This window comes from Cherax quadricarinatus, unplaced genomic scaffold (assembly GCF_038502225.1).
Source record: "Cherax quadricarinatus isolate ZL_2023a unplaced genomic scaffold, ASM3850222v1 Contig162, whole genome shotgun sequence".
In the NCBI taxonomy this organism is placed as follows: domain Eukaryota; kingdom Metazoa; phylum Arthropoda; class Malacostraca; order Decapoda; family Parastacidae; genus Cherax; species Cherax quadricarinatus.
In genome coordinates, this window is record NW_027195188.1 from 107,153 (window position 1) to 128,763 (window position 21,611).

A 21,611-nucleotide genomic window follows, 5' to 3' on the forward strand; every position below is an offset into this window, starting at 1 on the left:
GTCCGACTAAACCTTTACAAAAATTCAATGTATGTCAAAGGCCCTAAAATCTGGAATACCCTACCTGAGAACTCTAGAACTGCAGACACATTCATCACCTTCAAAACTACCATTAGAAAACATCTTATCTCCCTGATACACCCCGTCAACTAACTACACGAATACCACCTGGTGGTTCACACTTACACTCGCTCACTCATTTGACCATAAACAGAAATATTAATCTCAGTCTTAAAATAATGAATCCTGTGATACTCCAATACTGAAACTATGTACTGTGCCAAAACAAAAGCATTCACATTGCTAAACTCACAAACTAGTATTTAGTCACTTAGCCATAATACCAACTTACCTCATAATTTGTAATATTTTACAATTAAGAATAAAACTAAGTATGCCCGAAATCCCTAGCCATGCTAAGCGTTCTAGTGGTACACTCTGTAATCACAATTTTACTACATGTAAACCAAACAATAACCAAATTTCTGTAAACTCAGCATTGTAATCCTTATAGAGAATAAACTTTGAATTTGAATTTGAATTTGAAGGTAGATTATAGGGATAAATAAACATGATATTTGGAGACAGGGAACCTCAGGCGCCTCTTAAGATAAGATAAGGTAAGATTTCGTTCGGATTTTTAACCCCGGAGGGTTAGCCACCCAGGATAACCCAAGAAAGTCAGTGCGTCATCGAGGACTGTCTAACTTATTTCCATTGGGGTCCTTAATCTTGTCCCCCAGGATGCGACCCACACCAGTCGACTAACACCCAGGTACCTATTTTCTGCTAGGTGAACAGGACAACAGGTGTAAGGAAACGTGTCGAATGTTTCCACCCGCCGGGAATCGAACCCGGGCCCTCCGTGTGTGAAGCGAGAGCTTTAGCCACCAGGCCACCGGGCCACTAAGCCCCACTGTGTGAGTGTCAGTGAGAGTTCCATTTAACTCCACTTGCGTCTACCATCGTGTTGGTACCTACAAGTCCTTGAATCAAGAACATTTACTCTTTGGACCAATCGCCTTTCACATAAATAGTGTAAGTCAAGTTTATCAAAAACCGCAAGATGTTTCTGTCCATCCTGGAGCATTGTCGAGTCAAAATGGTCATAAAGTTACTCTCGTAAAAGCACTGCTTCTCTCCTGGTGAAGTGTTCGAGCCATGGTATCGTGGCTTCTTGTTCTTCAACACAGTCAATATCCCAGTCTTCGTATTACCTGGAGTTTACCTGGAGAGAGTTTCGGGGGTCAACGCCCCCGCGGCCCGGTCTGTGACCAGGCCTCCTGGTGGATCAGCGCCTGATCAACCAGGCTGTTGCTGCTGGCTGCACGCAAACCAACGTACGAGCCACAGCCCGGCTGATCAGGAACTGACTTTAGGTGCTTGTCCAGTGCCAGCTTGAAGACTGCCAGGGGTCTGTTGGTAATCCCCCTTATGTGTGCTGGGAGGCAGTTGAACAGTCTCGGGCCCCTGACACTTATTGTATGGTCTCTTAACGTGCTAGTGACACCCCTGCTTTTCATTGGGGGGATGGTGCATCGTCTGCCAAGTCTTTTGCTTTCGTAGTGAGTGATTTTCGTGTGCAAGTTCAGTACTAGTCCCTCTAGGATTTTCCAGGTGTATATAATCATGTATCTCTCCCTCCTGCATTCCAGGGAATACAGGTTTAGAAACCTCAAGCGCTCCCAGTAATTGAGGTGTTTTATCTCCGTTATGCGCGCCGTGAAAGTTCTCTGTACATTTTCTAGGTCGGCAATTTCACCTGCCTTGAAAGGTGCTGTTAGAGTGCAGCAATATTCCAGCCTAGATAGAACAAGTGACCTGAAGAGTGTCATCATGGGCTTGGCCTCCCTAGTTTTGAAGGTTCTCATTATCCATCCTGTCATTTTTCTAGCAGATGCGATTGATACAATGTTATGGTCCTTGAAGGTGAGATCCTCCGACATAATCACTCCCAGGTCTTTGACGTTGGTGTTTCGCTCTATTTTGTGGCCAGAATTTGTTTTGTACTCTGATGAAGATTTAATTTCCTCATGTTTACCATATCTGAGTAATTGAAATTTCTCATCGTTGAACTTCATATTGTTTTCTGCAGCCCACTGAAAGATTTGGTTGATGTCCGCCTGGAGCCTTGCAGTGTCTGCAATGGAAGACACTGTCATGCAGATTCGGGTGTCATCTGCAAAGGAAGACACGGTGCTGTGGCTGACATCCTTGTCTATGTCGGATATGAGGATGAGGAACAAGATGGGAGCTAGTACTGTGCCTTGTGGAACAGAGCTTTTCACCGTAGCTGCCTCGGACTTTACTCTGTTGACGACTACTCTCTGTGTTCTGTTAGTGAGGAAATTATAGATCCATCGACCGACTTTTCCTGTTATTCCTTTAGCGCGCATTTTGTGCGCTATTACGCCATGGTCACACTTGTCGAAGGCTTTTGCAAAGTCTGTATATATTACATCTGCATTTTTGAAAGTATTTGTTGACGGAGATGTATAGAAAAAACATGTAATACGAGATAAACTTAAGTTTATATACAAGGATGTGCCTATGAGTATACAGACACTAGGGCACAGATCAGTGTAGGTTAGGTTAGGCAAGGTTCCTCAGCAAACAGGACAAGTGTTTCCTGGCGCGGGTCTTAGTCATGTGATGACCTGCAGCTGGAACTTTTGGTCATCTGATCGAGGCCTCCCGCTGGCTTACCCCTCCATCCCTTTAGAAATTAAGGTTATGATTATAATAATTTTTCTTATATATTCAGTGTATATAAACTTGAAAGAACAGTTTATACCCACTGAACAGATATACCAGTGCAGTTATACTGAAGAAATACACCTGTGTATGAATAATGAGTTGTACACACACCAGAGACTCGTTTGTGTATACTGTATATACTGAAGAGAGATGCATGTATACACACACTGACGAGATTCACTGTGTACACACACTGACGAGAAACACTGCGCACATACTGACGAGATACACTGTGTACACACGCTGACGAGATACACTGCGCACATACTGACGAGATACACTGTGCACACACGCTGACGAGATACACTGCGCACATACTGACGAGATACAGTGTACACACACTGACGAGATGCACTGTGTACACACACTGACGAGATGCACTGTGTACACACACTGACGAGATACACTGTACACACACTGACGAGATACACTGTGTACACACACTGACGAGATACACTGTGTACACACACTGACGAGATACACTGTGTACACACACTGACGAGATACAGTGTGTACACACACTGACGAGATACAGTGTGTACACACACTGACGAGATACAGTGTGTACACACACTGACGAGATACAGTGTGTACACACACTGACGAGATACACTGTGTACACACACTGACGAGATACACTGTGTTCACACACTGACGAGATACACTGTGTACACACACTGACGAGATACACTGTACACACACTGACGAGATACACTGTGTACACACACTGACGAGATACACTGTGTACACACACTGACGAGATACACTGTGTACACACACTGACGAGATACACTGTGTACACACACTGACGAGATACACTGTGTACACACACTGACGAGATACACTGTGTACACACACTGACGAGATACACTGTGTACACACTGACGAGATACACTGTGTACACACACTGACGAGATACACTGTGTACACACACTGACGAGATACACTGTGTACACACACTGACGAGATACACTGTGTACACACACTGACGAGATACACTGTGTACACACACTGACGAGATACACTGTGTACACACACAGAGGAAAATGACACTTGTGAAGCTAACTGTACACAAGTGTTCTCTAAGCACTGAAAACATCCACACATCTGTGTATACAGACCGACGAATGCACCTGTACCCGCTTGTGTACATACACAGGGTACGTACATGTGTACATATACAGGATATACACATCTGTGCAGATTTTTAGGTTTTGGGTACATAATCTACATTATAGTCGCATAAAGTATGTAAAATTAACTTAGGATAACCAGAGATAACCTAGGATAACAAAAAAATAACCTAGGATAAAAACTAGGAGAGCCAAAAATAAAGCATAAATATGACACAGGATAACCAAAAATAACCTAGAATAATCAAAGATAATCTAAGATAACCAAATAGCCTAGGATAACCCAAAATAACAAAGTTTAACCTAGGATAATCAAAGATAACCTAGAATCATACAATCTAGGATTACCAAATAACCTAAGATACCCAAACAACCTAGGATAACCAAACATAACCTAGAATAACCAAGTATAACCTACCTGGAGGTTGTTCTGGTGGTCCTCGACCAGGCCATCCGGTGGTCTGGACCTGATCAGCCAGGCTGTTACTGCTGACTCAGGATAACCAAATAACCCAATAAAGACAATGCGACTTGTATCCAGTTAGTCCCAATACAGATACACTTTCCAGCAAATACACAACAAATCAGGGCTCCCAGATTCTTCAACTCATCGACACCGTCATGAAGCTTCTCTCTTCGTCGACCCCCAGATATTTATTATACGTAAATAAATTAATAAATATATAGGTAATGAGTTGGTAGACAGCAACTCCCAGGGAGGTACTACCGTCCTGTGGTAGTTGGTAGACAGCAACCACCCAGGGAGGTACTACCGTCCTGTGGTAGTTGGTTGACAGCAACCCCCAGGGAGGTACTACCGTCCTGTGGTAGTTGGTAGACAGCAACCCCCCAGGGAGGTACTACCGTCCTGTGGTAGTTGGTAGACAGCAACCACCCAGGGAGGTACTACCGTCCTGTGGTAGTTGGTTGACAGCAACCCCCAGGGAGGTACTACCGTCCTGTGGTAGTTGGTAGACAGCAACCCCCAGGGAGGTACTACCGTCCTGTGGTAGTTGGTAGACAGCAACCCCCAGGGAGGTACTACCGTCCTGTGGTAGTTGGTTGACAGCAACCCCCAGGGAGATACTACCGTCCTGTGGTAATTGGTTGACAGCAACCCCCCAGAGGTACTACCGTCTTGTGGTAGTTAGTTGACAGCAACCCCCAGGGAGGTACTACCGTCCTGTGGTAGTTGGTAGACAGCAACCACCCAGGGAGGTACTACCGTCCTGTGGTAGTTGGTTGACAGCAACCCCCAGGGAGGTACTACCGTCCTGTGGTAGTTGGTAGACAGCAACCCCCAGGGAGGTACTACCGTCCTGTGGTAGTTGGTTGACAGCAACCCCCAGGGAGGTACTACCGTCCTGTGGTAGTTGGTTGACAGCAACCCCCAGGGAGATACTACCGTCCTGTGGTAATTGGTTGACAGCAACCCCCCAGGGAGGTACTACCGTCTTGTGGTAGTTAGTTGACAGCAACCCCCAGGGAGGTACTACCGTCCTGTGGTAGTTGGTAGACAGCAACCACCCAGGGAGGTACTACCGTCCTGTGGTAGTTGGTTGACAGCAACCCCCAGGGAGGTACTACCGTCCTGTGGTAGTTGGTAGACAGCAACCCCCCAGGGAGGTACTACCGTCCTGTGGTAGTTGGTAGACAGCAACCACCCAGGGAGGTACTACCGTCCTGTGGTAGTTGGTTGACAGCAACCCCCAGGGAGGTACTACCGTCCTGTGGTAGTTGGTAGACAGCAACCCCCAGGGAGGTACTACCGTCCTGTGGTAGTTGGTTGACAGCAACCCCCAGGGAGGTACTACCGTCCTGTGGTAGTTGGTTGACAGCAACCCCCAGGGAGATACTACCGTCCTTTGGTAATTGGTTGACAGCAACCCCCCAGGGAGGTACTACCGTCTTGTGGTAGTTAGTTGACAGCAACCCCCAGGGAGGTACTACCGTCCTGTGGTAGTTGGTAGACAGCAACCCCCCAGGGAGGTACTACCGTCCTGTGGTAGTTGGTAGACAGCAACCCCCCAGGGAGGTACTATCGTAAAGGGTTCTTGAATGGAGATATCGTAGGTTGAAGATAGACACACTTGTAGGATGGTAAATGTATTGTCAGACTGAGATGAGGGATGGAGCCCCAGCTGCCTTGCCTGTCTACGCCTGTATGGTCTGCCGCCGAGTGAGGCTGGGACAGAGGAATGGGCCTCCTCGTGTGCATCCCGTGACGTCACACAAAGCCACAGGCCTACGAGGGGTCTCGTGTCTAAAGCACATGGATGATGCTACTGCTATGCTATATAATACTGGGAATACAGGGATCAGCAACTATGCTGACAGTACTACCGTCCTGTGGTAGTTGGTAGACAGCAACCCCCCAGGAGGTACTACCGTCCTGTGGTAGTTGGTAGACAGCAACCACCCTGGGAGGTACTACCGTCCTGTGGAAGTTGGCAGACAGCAACCACCCAGGGAGGTACTACCGTCCTGTGGTAGTTGGTAGACAGCAACCACCCAGGGAGGTACTACCGTCCTGTGGTAGTTGGTAGACAGCAACCCCCCAGGGAGGTACTACCGTCCTGTGGTAGTTGGTAGACAGCAACCCCCCAGGGAGGTACTACCGTCCTGTGGTAGTTGGTAGACAGCAACCCCCAGGGAGGTACTACCGTCCTGTGGTAGTTGGTAGACAGCAACCCCCCAGGGAGGTACTACCGTCCTGTGGTAGTTGGTTGACAGCAACCCCCAGGGAGGTACTACCGTCCTGTGGTAGTTGGTAGACAGCAACCCCCCAGGGAGGTACTACCGTCCTGTGGTAGTTGGTAGACAGCAACCCCCAGGGAGGTACTACCGTCCTGTGGTAGTTGGTAGACAGCAACCCCCCAGGGAGGTACTACCGGCCTGTGGTAGCTGGTAGACAGCAACCCCCAGGGAGGTACTCCTTGTATGACCCACACGAGTTTAGTTTCTTTTATATAATAATCCATTTCGTACATTAACATTAAAAGTTGTCACAAGAGTTGAATGTACGATTTACTGAAATAGTTTGTGTATTACGGTTTGTGTTTGCTAGGGTCTTGTCTGCTTGTTGTGCAGACTGAATAAGTAAGTTTTTTCAGGTATACACAAATACAGTTACATAGATTATCATACATAGCAGCAGTATTAGTATTAACATTAGTATTTTTTGAACCTTTCATAATGAAGTAGCTATTTGTTCTTATTCTTGTGTCTGGTACTTCTGTGTATCATATTCAAATAAATAAATAAATAAAACTGGTCCATCCATTTAAAAATTATGGTTACGATTATAACCTTTTAACATTCTACAGCAGCTTCAAAGATTTTCTTGCAGCACAGCGTGAGTTGTAAGTGGGAATTATCTCTCAGCATGGTATATTCCACCGTTAGCAAGACAGGAGAATATAGCCCAGCTGGGTGAGACTAGGGTGTTCCGGTCATGTGATACTCATTAATCCCCGCCCCTCCACCTTTATCCTACTCCTCCTCCTCTATCCTACTCCTCCTCCTCTATCCTACCCCTCCACCTCTATCCTACCCCTCCTCTATCCTACTCCTCCTCCTCTATCCTACCCCTCCACCTCTATCCTACCCCTCCACCTCTATCCTACCCCTCCTCCTCTATCCTACCCCTCCTCCTCTATCCTACCCCTCCTCTATCCTACTCCTCCTCTATCCTACCCCTCCACCTCTATCCTACCCCTCCTCTATCCTACCCCCCCTCCTCTATCCTACCCCTCCTCCTCTATCCTACCCCTCCTCCTCTATCCTACGCCTCCTCCTCTATCCTACGCCTCCTCCTCTATCCTACCCCTCCTCCTCTATCCTACCCCTCCTCTATCCTACCCCTCCTCCTCTATCCTACCCCTCCTCCTCTATCCTACCCATCCTCCTCTATCCCACCCATCCTCCTCTATCCCACCCCTCCTCCTCTATCCCTCCCGCTCTATCCTACCCCTCCCGCTCTATCCTACCCCTCCCGCTCTATCCTACCCCTCCCCCTCTATCCCACCCCTCCACTCCTATCCCACCTCTATCCTACCCCTCCTCCTCTATCCTACCCCTCCTCCTCTATCCTACCCCTCCTCCTCTATCCTACCCATCCTCCTCTATCCCACCCCTCCTCCTCTATCCCTCCCGCTCTATCCTACCCCTCCACCTCTATCCCACCCCTTCTCCTCTATCTTACTCCTCCACCTCCATCCTCCCCCTCCACCTCCATCCCACCCCTCCACCTCCATCCCACCCCTCCACCTCCATCCCACCCCTCCACCTCCATCCCACCCCTCCACCTCCATCCCACCCCTCCACCTCCATCCTACCCCCATACCGCCGCAGTTGCTCCTATTCCGCCTCAGCGCCGCTCAACCAGCTGAAGATGCAACCCACACCAAGACCTGTTTAGGCAGTGACGTACCAGACATAGCAGTGATAGGCGGAAGGATGCTCATTACTGCTGCAAGTACCTGGTAATGACGTGTGGTGCTCCCAAGCTCAAGGTATTTCAAGAGAAATTTAAGATACCGTTTTGTTCGGATTTTTAACCCGGAGAGTTAGCCACCCAGGATAACCCAAGAAAATCAGTGCGGTTCTTTAACTCACTAAAGAGAGAGAGAGATTTCGTTCGGATTTTTAACCCCGGAGGGTTAGCCACCCAGGATAACCCAAGAAAGTCAGTGCGTCATCGAGGACTGTCTAACTTATTTCCATTGGGGTCCTTAATCTTGTCCCCCAGGATGCGACCCACACCAGTCGACTAACACCCAGGTACCTATTTGCTGCTAGGTGAACAGGACAACAGGTGTAAGGAAACGTGTCGAAATGTTTCCACCCGCCGGGAATCGAACCCGGGCCCTCCGTGTGTGAAGCGGGAGCTTTAGCCACCAGGCTAAAGCTGTATATTTTGTAGAATGGTCTGAAGTATATTTAATTTGGAAACCTACGCGCGCCCTATTATACGACCTAGAGAGCTTGCATTTAGCCACGAGGTACCTACCCGAGCCACGAGGTACCTACCCAAGCCACCTACCCGAGCCACGAGGTACCTATCCGAGCTACGAGGTACCTACCCGAGCCACTAGGTACCTACCCGAGCCACTAGGTACCTACCCGAGCCACTAGGTACCTACCCGAGCCACTAGGTACCTACCCGAGCCACTAGGTACCTACTCGAGCCACTAGGTACCTACCCGAGCCACGAGGTACCTACCCAAGCCACCTACCCGAGCCACGAGGTACCTACCCGAGCCACGAGGTACCTACCCGAGCCACTAGGTACCTACCCGAGCCACGAGGTACCTACCCGAGCCACTAGGTACCTACCCGAGCCACGAGGTACCTACCCGAGCCACGAGGTACCTACCCAAGCCACCTACCCGAGCCACGAGGTACCTATCCGAGCCACGAGGTACATACCCGAGCCACGAGGTACCTACCCGAGCCACGAGGTACCTACACGAGCCACTAGGTGCCTACCCGAGCCACTAGGTACCTACCCGAGCCACGAGGTGCCTACCCGAGCCACGAGGTACCTACCCGAGCCACTAGGTACCTACCCGAGCCACTAGGTACCTACCCGAGCCACGAGGTACCTACCCGAGCCACGAGGTACCTACCCGAGCCACGAGGTACCTACCCGAGCCACTAGGTACCTACCCGAGCCACTAGGTACCTACCCGAGCCACGAGGTACCTACCCGAGCCACTAGGTACCTACCCAAGCCACTAGGTACCCACCCTAGCCAAAAAATAAACGTAATACTCACCACGGAAGGAGTGAGCGTAGGTGCCCATGTTGGTAAGTATCCTCAGCTCACTTAACAGTGGTAGTACTCTGTAAACCAATGAAAAGGTACACATGTAATTCTAATTTATCCGTACTACAATATACACAAAAACTTTAATTAAACTTAGGCCTTAACAGTAGTTTTCTGTAAAAATGATTTACAGAATATAATAGCACCTATAATTAAGTTACAAATCTTACTATAGAAAGTATTTTTATTATTATAATCAAAAAGAAGCGCTAAGCCACAAGGGCTAAACAGCACTGTAGAAAGTAGAAATCTAAAATTATTGTAAAAAGGGACATTTCTAGCCCTCCGTTGCAAAAAAAAAAAAAAAAAAAAAAAAAAATGGGTAAGCATTACGATGTAAAGTGTAATTAACATATAATTTTTTTTTTTACTTCATGTTATAAGGGTCATAATGGATACATGTTACTTATATTCGACTTTTTGTTGCTATCCTTGGTAATTGTAAGAAGCCAAACATTGTGTAAATGTAACTAAAACCTACTTAAATGCATAAGAATTTTACAATGGTGTTAAAGACATTTTATCCTAGGATTATCTATGTAATTTACACATACCTTATTGTACTAACCAAGGATAAGTGGAGTTAAACAATGCGACTTACTCCCACAGGTGTCACAATGACAGTGTAACGAGAGCTACATAACCCAGTCCACTATTACATAATGTAAAGGGCATAATACCGTGACTGGAACAATAAACAGATAATCCGCATATAGGAGAGAGGAGCTTACGAAGACGTTTTGGTCCGACTTGGACCAGTGAGTTAAATGGTCCAAGCCGGACCGAAACGTCGTCGTAAGCTCCACTATATTTCTGTAAAGCACTAAAACCGTTTAGATCATTCAGAACGGTGGTAGAGGACTGATCATGAGTCTACAGCACGCTAATACAACTACCCAGCTGTGACAACTAGCCTTCACTAAGCTAGAATACTCACCTTTAACAGCTGAAGATGAGGTTTAGTGGTGGAGGTGGTGAGTGTTGATAATGAAGGTGGTGGTGATGTGAGTGTTGGAGCTGGCTCCTCTCCTGCACTTCCAACACTGCGCACACAAACAATTTACCTCAATATATCTTATTAAATTCATATATACTTTCTGCTTAAGTCACAGAATAATAACAAAATAATGAAACTATGCCTTAAGACATGTTCTAACGATAGTACAACGTTTATGAGTGCAAGAATAATGTAAACAATAAAACTATAACTGGCTCCACTACTAGGAGCAGTTGCCTCTCCCATCCATATTACACTATTGGTCTGCCTATATTAGCCTCTAAACTCTTGCCCACTGTGTCTTTATAAGATGAATTTAACGTTCTTTTTAATTGTGCATTGTATGGGATCTCTAATTACTATATATATCATACAATCATCTGATATAAAGAATTGTTTTGAATTTGTGGCGTTGCCAGATTGGTAGTTCAAACTCCAGGCGTGTTAGAACGTGCTGTGATGTGTTAGTACGTGCTGTGACGTGTTAGTACATGCCGTGATGTTAGTACGTGCTGTGACGTGTTAATACATGCTGTGACGTGTTAGTATGTGCTGTGACGTGTTAGTATGTGCTGTGACGTATTAGTACTTGCTGATGTGTTAGTACGTGCTGTGACGTGTTAGTATGTGCTGTGACGTTACTACGTGCTGTGACGTGTTACTACGTGCTGTGACGTGTTACTACGTGCTTGACGTGTTAGTACATGCTGTGACGTGAATACTTCACTTCGTTGTATACACTGTCAGAGAGTATATATATAAATTTACCAGTGTCTGTATATACATAAACTCAATGGAAATAAGTCGATGACTTTTTTTTGGGTTATCCTAGGTAATCTAAACCGTATGATAATTGTACTTAAGTGCGCCTGTGCTTAAATAAACATTACTTAGTTAATCTCAAAACAAACAAATTTTATTTCTTTGTGTACTATACAAAATGTAGTTTACATGAAATAAAATATTGTTAAGCACAAAGAAAGCCACTAGCGTACATACACAGTTTTACTGAATCCAAATTCTAGGTCATATAAAAATATTACTCCAGGTGTTGAAATGCGTATTTGCTGACGCAGCTACACAAGAGTCGCAATAAAACTAACTACGGCGCGACAAAACGTGATTTAATATATATCTTGGTGAAGAACTAATCCCATGTGGGTTATTTGGCTCAAGGAGTGGTGGAGGCTCGATCCTCTGTACGGTCCATAGCTGACATTTTTCTTCACCCGAATAAACACACACACACACACACACACACACACTCGACCCCCGCAACCTCAACTAGGTGAGTACACACACACACACACACACGCACACACGCACACACACACACACACACATATATATATATATATATATATATATATATATATATATATATATATATATATATATATATATATATATATATATATATATATATATATATATATATATATATATATATATATATATATATATATATATATATATATATATATTGTTAAGACCCGCGTCAGGAAACACTTGTCCTATTTCCTGACAAATTTTACCGAATCCTAACCATATATTCTGATAATATATATCCATACAAACATTACTGCTTTTTATCTTTTTTACTTGTAAAATCCGTGGTTACTTTTGTACTAAATTGTACTAAAATTGTAGGATATATATATATATATATCGTGCCGAATAGGCAGAACTTGCGATCTTGGCTTAAATAGCAACGCTCATCTTGCCATATAGGACAAGTGAAAATTTGTGTATGCAATAATTTCGCCAAAATCATTCTTAACCTAACGAAAAAAAATATATTTCACTGTGTTTGTTTAGTATTAAATTATTGTAAACAAATCTAAAATATATTTAGTTGGGTTAGGCTAAAATAAATTGTTCTTGTTATAATAAGGTTAGGTAAGTTTTCTAAGATTCTCTTGGAGCAAAATTAAATTTTTTTACATTAACATTAATGAAAAAAATATATCTTAAAATGTATAAGAGAAAATTTTAGAAAGGATTTAATTTTAAATGAGTTCTTGCTAAATGACCAGTTTTACATATTCGGCACGACATATATATATATATATATATATATATATATATATATATATATATATATATTATATATATATATATATATATATATATATATATATATATGTTTTTTTTTTTTGGTTGACCTTGGCAGCAGGCTTCTGTAGTGGAATGCATGTGACTAAGATACTGAGACATTTGAAGAGGTAGAGATTTTGATGTTTTTCAATCCCTCAGTTTCCAATACCTTAAGTTATCTCTGAAGAATCCTCCTGCGCAGGCAAAACGTTTTGGCAATGACGATTAAGTTTATTCAGGTATACACAAATACAATTACATAGATTATCATACATAGCAGCATATGTGTAGAGAACCTAGGATAACCCAAAAAAGTCAAAGTGACTTATTTCCATGCAAATTACTCCTCTACTTGTTGGTATTGTGTGCCATTGTAATGAAACTTGTCTGAAACAGGAAGTATGGGTAATGGGCGATGAGGAAGTTGTAAATAGAATGACCTGGAAATCTGGGATAGTCCCAAACAGTGCTGCGTTCCTTGCTTTGTCAGTGCAAAGTGGTGTATTTACGTCACAGTTGTGGTGGGTTGCTTAGTGTGTGTGTGTGAAGGTGTGCCAGCCCCGCTGGCACCACACCAGGTAACCTTTCTACACTGTTTACAAACATGTATCAGCATGGGAAGAGGTCAAACTGGTTCAGATTACACTGGTTCATTTAAAAACTCGGATGTTATATATATGTACATAGTAACATTTGCAAGAGATATTATCTGTTAGCGGTAATCTACACATCTGCTGCTATGTATGATAATTTATATAACTATTTATGTGTACCTGTTGTAAAAACGTTGGTAAGACATACCGACAAGTTGGTTTAGAAAGACACGTAAGCAAACACTAGGACAAAGATGATTTAAGGTACGCTTGTGTCCCCCACAGGGACTCCACGGGACATTTGATGAATTGGGATGAGGCACAGTTTGTCCACACCGAACAAGATCTCGGACGTTGACGATGGTGCCGGTGACTGATAATTGCAGTCACCGACACCATAGAACATAATACTGGAAACTACAAAATTTCTAACACATTCGCACACATGATACTCAACCACGCAAAGCACCACCTACCTAACAACACAGGAGTCACATGATCACATTGTCTACCTGTCCTCATCCCAATGTAGCATTCTTCGGGTCACTATGTCACTTACCTCACTCTCCTCCTATATATACTATCTTTTTAACCTCTATATGTTAGAAATGATCAAGGTCCCAGCACCGAAACGTTTTCTAATAAATGTCCTAGTGTTTGCTGACATGTGTACCTACTATCTGAGTCAACTTACTAGCGTTATAACAAATGGTAGGGACCTCAGCTCACACAGAGAACCGGGTTCGAGCCCTGGACAAGTGGAAATGTTGGGTAATATTTAAGAAAGAATGAGCACTGAAGCAGGCCTACTGGCCCGTTCTAGGCAAGTCCAAGTCACCTACTGGCTTGATTTCCTTACACTTGCCGCCCCTATTCATCTAGCAGTAAATAGATACTAGGGTGTTAGGCGACTGTTGTGGGCTGAATCAATACACAGCATTTCCCATAGTACACTTTAAATATTTTTAAAGGGGTGGACCGGTAAGCCAGCGGAAGGCCTCGGTCAGATAACCAAAGCTCCAAAGGCGAGTCATCATCTGACTAAGACCCGTGTCAGGAAACACTTGTAATGTTTCCTGACAAACCTTACCTAACCTAACCTAGCATTTCCCATATTATGTCATATTCTCACTGAGTACACTTGTACCACTGTTCACTTTATAATACTTTTGTATGTTAAAATCTATTAAAATAGGCCTACAACCCACTTGCATTTTTTTGTCCTCATGAAAGTGTCTACAAAAACTATGCAAAAAACAATATACTATTAAGACTGAAGTGGTACACGCATATTGAGTATAATGGTATCTGTATGTGCGATACAGGATTAACGTTACATAATATGATACAGGATTAATGGTACATATGTGATACAGGACTGACAGGACATGTGTGATATAGGACTGACAGGACATGTGTGATATAGGACTGACAGGACATGAGTGATACAGGACGGACGGGACATGTGTAATACAAGACTAACAGGACATGTGTAATACAAGACTGACAGGACATGTGTAATACAAGACTGACAGGACATGTGTAATACAAGACTGACAGGACATGTGTAATACAAGACTGACAGGACATGTGTAATACAAGACTGACAGGACATGTGTAATACAAGACTGACAGGACATGTGTAATACAAGACTGACAGGACATGTGTAATACAAGACTGACAGGACATGTGTAATACAAGACTGACAGGACATGTGTAATACAAGACTGACAGGACATGTGTAATACAAGACTGACAGGACATGTGTAATACAAGACTGACAGGACATGTGTGATACAAGACTGACAGGACATGTGTGATACAAGACTGACAGGGCATGTGTGATACAAGACTGACAGGACATGTTTAATACAAGACTGACAGGACATGTGTAATACAGGACTGACAGGACATGTGTGATACAAGACTGACAGGACATGTGTGATACAAGACTGACAGGACATGTGTGATGCAAGACTGACAGGACATGTGTGATGCAAGACTGACAGGACATGTGTGATACAAGACAGACAGGACATGTGTGATACAAGACTGACAGGACATGTGTGATACAAGAATGACAGGACATGTGTGATACAAGAATGACAGGACATGTGTGATACAAGACTAAGAGGACGTATTTGATGCAAGGCTAACGGTACATACATGTGATACAGGACCAGCGGTACTTATGTGATACATGACTAACGGTATGCACATGTGATACATGATTAACGGTGCACAGGTGTATGATACATCAGTAACCTTGAGGAGAGTGGAAAAGAAAGAAGCAGGGTGTCCCTCACTGTGCTCAGGCTACACTGAGGCTGAGGCTACACTGTGCTGAGGCTACACTGAGGCTGAGGCTACACTGAGGCTGAGGCTACACTGTGCTGAGGCTACACTGTGCTGAGGCTACACTGAGGCTGAGGCTACACTGTGCTGAGGCTACACTGAGGCTGAGGCTACACTGAGGCTGAGGCTACACTGTGCTGAGGCTACACTGTGCTGAGGCTACACTGAGGCTGAGGCTACACTGTGCTGAGGCTACACTGAGGCTGAGGCTACACTGAGGCTGAGGCTACACTGTGCTGAGGCTACACTGAGGCTGAGGCTACACTGTGCTGAGGCTACACTGAGGCTGAGGCTACACTGTGCTGAGGCTACACTGTGCTGAGGCTACACTGTGCTGAGGCTACACTGAGGCTGTGGCTACACTGTGCTGAGGCTACACTGAGGCTGAGGCTACACTGTGCTGAGGCTACACTGAGGCTGAGGCTACACTGTGCTGGGGCTACACTGTGCTGAGGCTACACTGTGCTGAGGCTACACTGTGCTGAGGCTACACTGTGCTGAGGCTACACTGAGGCTGAGGCTACACTGTGCTGAGGCTACACTGTGCTGAGGCTACACTGAGGCTGAGGCTACACTGTGCTGAGGCTACACTGAGGCTGAGGCTACACTGAGGCTGAGGCTACACTGTGCTGAGGCTACACTGAGGCTGAGGCTACACTGAGGCTGAGGCTACACTGTGCTGAGGCTACACTGAGGCTGAGGCTACACTGTGCTGAGGCTACACTGAGGCTGAGGCTACACTGTGCTGAGGCTACACTGTGCTGAGGCTACACTGTGCTGAGGCTACACTGAGGCTGAGGCTACACTGTGCTGAGGCTACACTGAGGCTGAGGCTACACTGTGCTGAGGCTACACTGAGGCTGAGGCTACACTGTGCTGAGGCTGAGGCTACACTGTGCTGAGGCTACACTGTGCTGAGGCTACACTGTGCTGAGGCTACACTGTGCTGAGGCTACACTGAGGCTGAGGCTACACTGTGCTGAGGCTACACTGTGCTGAGGCTACACTGAGGCTGAGGCTACACTGTGCTGAGGCTACACTGAGGCTGAGGCTACACTGAGGCTGAGGCTACACTGTGCTGAGGCTACACTGAGGCTGAGGCTACACTGTGCTGAGGCTACACTGTGCTGAGGCTACACTGAGGCTGAGGCTACACTGTGCTGAGGCTACACTGTGCTGAGGCTACACTGAGGCTGAGGCTACACTGTGCTGAGGCTGAGGCTACACTGAGGCTGAGGCTACACTGAGGCTGAGGCTACACTGTGCTGAGGCTACACTGAAGCTGAGGCTACACTGTGCTGAGGCTACAATGAGGCTGAGGCTACACTGTGCTGAAACTACACTGAGGCTGAGGCTACACTGTGCTGAGGCTACACTGAGGCTGAGGCTACACTGAGGCTGAGGCTACACTGTGCTGAGGCTACACTGTGCTGAGGCTACACTGAGGCTGAGGCTACACTGTGCTGAGGCTACACTGAGGCTGAGGCTACACTGAGGCTGAGGCTACACTGTGCTGAGGCTACACTGAAGCTGAGGCTCCACTGTGCTGAGGCTACACTGAGGCTGAGGCTACACTGTGCTGAGGCTACACTGAGGCTGAGGCTACACTGAGGCTGAGGCTACACTGTGCTGAGGCTACACTGAAGCTGAGGCTCCACTGTGCTGAGGCTACACTGAGGCTGAGGCTACACTGAGGCTGAGGCTACACTGTGCTGAGGCTACACTGAGGCTGAGGCTACACTGAGGCTGAGGCTACACTGTGCTGAGGCTACACTGAGGCTGAGGCTACACTGAGGCTGAGGCTACACTGTGCTGAGGCTACACTGAGGCTGAGGCTACACTGAGGCTGAGGCTACACTGTGCTGAGGCTACACTGAAGCTGAGGCTACACTGTGCTGAGGCTACACTGAGGCTGAGGCTACACTGTGTGAAACTACACTGAGGCTACACTGAGGCTGAGGCTACACTGTGCTGAAGCTACACTGAGGATGAGGCTACACTGTGCTGAAGCTACACTGAGGCTGAGGCTACACTGAGCTGAGGCTACACTGAGGTTGAGGCTACACTGAGGTTGAGGCTACACTGTGCTGAAGCTACACTGAGGCTGAGGCTACACTGTGCTGAGGCTACACTGAGGCTGAGGCTACACTGTGCTGAGGCTACACTGAGGCTGAGGCTACACTGCTGAGGCTACACTGTGCTGAGGCTACACTGAGGCTGAGGCTACACTGTGCTGAGGCTACACTGTGCTGAGGCTACACTGTGCCGAGGTTACACTGAGGCTGAGGCTACACTGAGGCTGAGGCTACACTGAGGCTGAGGCTACACTGAGGCTGAAGCTACACTGAGGCTGAGGCTACACTGTGCTGAGGCTACACTGTGCTGAGGCTACACTGTGCTGAGGCTACACTGAGGCTGAGGCTACACTGTGCTGAGGCTACACTGAGGCTGAGGCTACACTGTGCTGAGGCTACACTGAGGCTGAGGCTACACTGAGGCTGAAGCTACACTGAGGCTGAGGCTACACTGTGCTGAGGCTACACTGAGGCTGAGGCTACACTGTGCTGAGGCTACACTGAGGCTGAGGCTACACTGTGCTGAGGCTACACTGAGGCTGAGGCTACACTGAGGCTGAGGCTACACTGTGCTGAGGCTACACTGAGGCTGAGGCTACACTGTGCTGAGGCTACACTGAGGCTGAGGCTACACTGAGGCTGAGGCTACACTGTGCTGAGGCTACACTGTGCTGAGGCTACACTGAGGCTGAGGCTACACTGTGCTGAGGCTACACTGAGGCTGAGGCTACACTGAGGCTGAGGCTACACTGTGCTGAGGCTACACTGAGGCTGAGGCTACACTGTGCTGAGGCTACACTGAGGCTGAGGCTACACTGTGCTGAGGCTACACTGTGCTGAGGCTACACTGTGCTGAGGCTACACTGAGGCTGTGGCTACACTGTGCTGAGGCTACACTGAGGCTGAGGCTACACTGTGCTGAGGCTACACTGAGGCTGAGGCTACACTGTGCTGAGGCTACACTGTGCTGAGGCTACACTGTGCTGAGGCTACACTGTGCTGAGGCTACACTGAGGCTGAGGCTACACTGTGCTGAGGCTACACTGAGGCTGAGGCTACACTGTGCTGAGGCTACACTGAGGCTGAGGCTACACTGTGCTGAGGCTACACTGAGGCTGAGGCTACACTGAGGCTGAGGCTACACTGTGCTGAGGCTACACTGAGGCTGAGGCTACACTGTGCTGAGGCTACACTGTGCTGAGGCTACACTGAGGCTGAGGCTACACTGTGCTGAGGCTACACTGTGCTGAGGCTACACTGAGGCTGAGGCTACACTGTGCTGAGGCTACACTGTGCTGAGGCTACACTGTGATGAGGCTACACTGAGGCTGAGGCTACACTGAGGCTGAGGCTACACTGTGCTGAGGCTACACTGAAGCTGAGGCTACACTGTGCTGAGGCTACACTGAGGCTGAGGCTACACTGTGCTGAAACTACACTGAGGCTGAGGCTACACTGTGCTGAGGCTACACTGAGGCTGAGGCTACACTGAGGCTGAGGCTACACTGTGCTGAGGCTACACTGTGCTGAGGCTACACTGAGGCTGAGGCTACACTGTGCTGAGGCTACACTGAGGCTGAGGCTACACTGAGGCTGAGGCTACACTGTGCTGAGGCTACACTGAAGCTGAGGCTACACTGTGCTGAGGCTACACTGAGGCTGAGGCTACACTGAGGCTGAGGCTACACTGTGCTGAGGCTACACTGAGGCTGAGGCTACACTGAGGCTGAGGCTACACTGTGCTGAGGCTACACTGAAGCTGAGGCTACACTGTGCTGAGGCTACACTGAGGCTGAGGCTACACTGTGCTGAAACTACACTGAGGTTGAGGCTACACTGAGGTTGAGGCTACACTGTGCTGAAGCTACACTGAGGATGAGGCTACACTGTGCTGAAGCTACACTGAGGCTGAGGCTACACTGAGCTGAGGCTACACTGAGGTTGAGGCTACACTGAGGTTGAGGCTACACTGTGCTGAAGCTACACTGAGGCTGAGGCTACACTGTGCTGAGGCTACACTGAGGCTGAGGCTACACTGAGCTGAGGCTACACTGAGGCTGAGGCTACACTGTGCTGAGGCTACACTGTGCTGAGGCTACACTGTGCTGAAGCTACACTGTGCTGAGGCTACACTGTGCTGAGGCTACACTGAGGCTGAGGCTACACTGTGCTGAGGCTACACTGAGGCTGAGGCTACACTGTGCTGAGGCTACACTGCGCTGAGGCTACACTGTGCTGAGGCTACACTGTGCTGAGGCTACACTGTGCTGAGGCTACACTGAGGCTGAGGCTACACTGTGCTGAGGCTACACTGAGGCTGAGGCTACACTGTTCTGAGGCTACACTGAGGCTGAGGCTACACTGTGCTGAGGCTACACTGAGGCTGAGGCTACACTGAGGCTGAGGCTACACTGTGCTGAGGCTACACTGAGGCTGAGGCTACACTGAGGCTGAGGCTACACTGTGCTGAGGCTACACTGAAGCTGAGGCTACACTGTGCTGAGGCTACACTGAGGCTGAGGCTACACTGTGCTGAAACTACACTGAGGTTGAGGCTACACTGAGGTTGAGGCTACACTGTGCTGAAGCTACACTGAGGCTGAGGCTACACTGTGCTGAGGCTACACTGAGGCTGAGGCTACACTGAGCTGAGGCTACATTGAGGTTGAGGCTACACTGAGGTTGAGGCTACACTGTGCTGAAGCTACACTGAGGCTGAGGCTACACTGTGCTGAGGCTACACTGAGGCTGAGGCTACACTGAGCTGAGGCTACACTGAGGCTGAGGCTACACTGTGCTGAGGCTACACTGTGCTGAGGCTACACTGTGCTGAAGCTACACTGTGCTGAGGCTACACTGTGCTGAGGCTACACTGAGGCTGAGGCTACACTGTGCTGAGGCTACACTGAGGCTGAGGCTACACTGTGCTGAGGCTACACTGTGCTGAGGCTACACTGTGCTGAGGCTACACTGTGCTGAGGCTACACTGTGCTGAGGCTACACTGAGGCTGAGGCTACACTGTGCTGAGGCTACACTGAGGCTGAGGCTACACTGTTCTGAGGCTACACTGAGGCTGAGGCTACACTGTGCTGAGGCTACACTGAGGCTGAGGCTACACTGAGGCTGAGGCTACACTGTGCTGAGGCTACACTGAGGCTGAGGCTACACTGTGCTGAGGCTACACTGTGCTGAGGCTACACTGAGGCTGAGGCTACACTGTGCTGAGGCTACACTGTGCTGAGGCTACACTGAGGCTGAGGCTACACTGTGGTGAGGCTACACTGTGCTGAGGCTACACTGTGCTGAGGCTACACTGAGGCTGAGGCTACACTGAGGCTGAGGCTACACTGTGCTGAGGCTACACTGAAGCTGAGGCTACACTTTGCTGAGGCTACACTGAGGCTGAGGCTACACTGTGCTGAAACTACACTGAGGCTGAGGCTACACTGTGCTGAGGCTACACTGAGGCTGAGGCTACACTGAGGCTGAGGCTACACTGTGCTGAGGCTACACTGTGCTGAGGCTACATTGAGGCTGAGGCTACACTGTGCTGAGGCTACACTGAGGCTGAGGCTACACTGAGGCTGAGGCTTGACTGTGCTGAGGCTACACTGAAGCTGAGGCTACACTGTGCTGAGGCTACACTGAGGCTGAGGCTACACTGAGGCTGAGGCTACACTGTGCTGAGGCTACACTGAGGCTGAGGCTACACTGAGGCTGAGGCTACACTGTGCTGAGGCTACACTGAAGCTGAGGCTACACTGTGCTGAGG

The 21,611-nt window shown here is 47.7% G+C and overlaps 1 long non-coding RNA gene across 2 annotated transcripts in view; it reads right to left on the reverse strand.

Annotated features, from left to right (window-relative positions):
- Positions 1-9,669: 9,669 nt before the first annotated feature.
- Positions 9,670-21,611, reverse strand: part of LOC128695749 (uncharacterized) — a 36,131-nt gene continuing 24,189 nt past the window's right edge. The window contains exons 2-3 of one of the 2 annotated variants that reach the window (XR_011391084.1): positions 10,658-10,763; positions 9,670-9,737 (exon numbers count right to left, since the gene is read on the reverse strand). This is a non-coding gene — a long non-coding RNA (uncharacterized lncRNA). Of the gene's footprint in view, positions 9,738-10,657; positions 11,578-21,611 lie in introns of those variants that run through there. The other variant, XR_008408064.2, reaches the window with a different exon arrangement.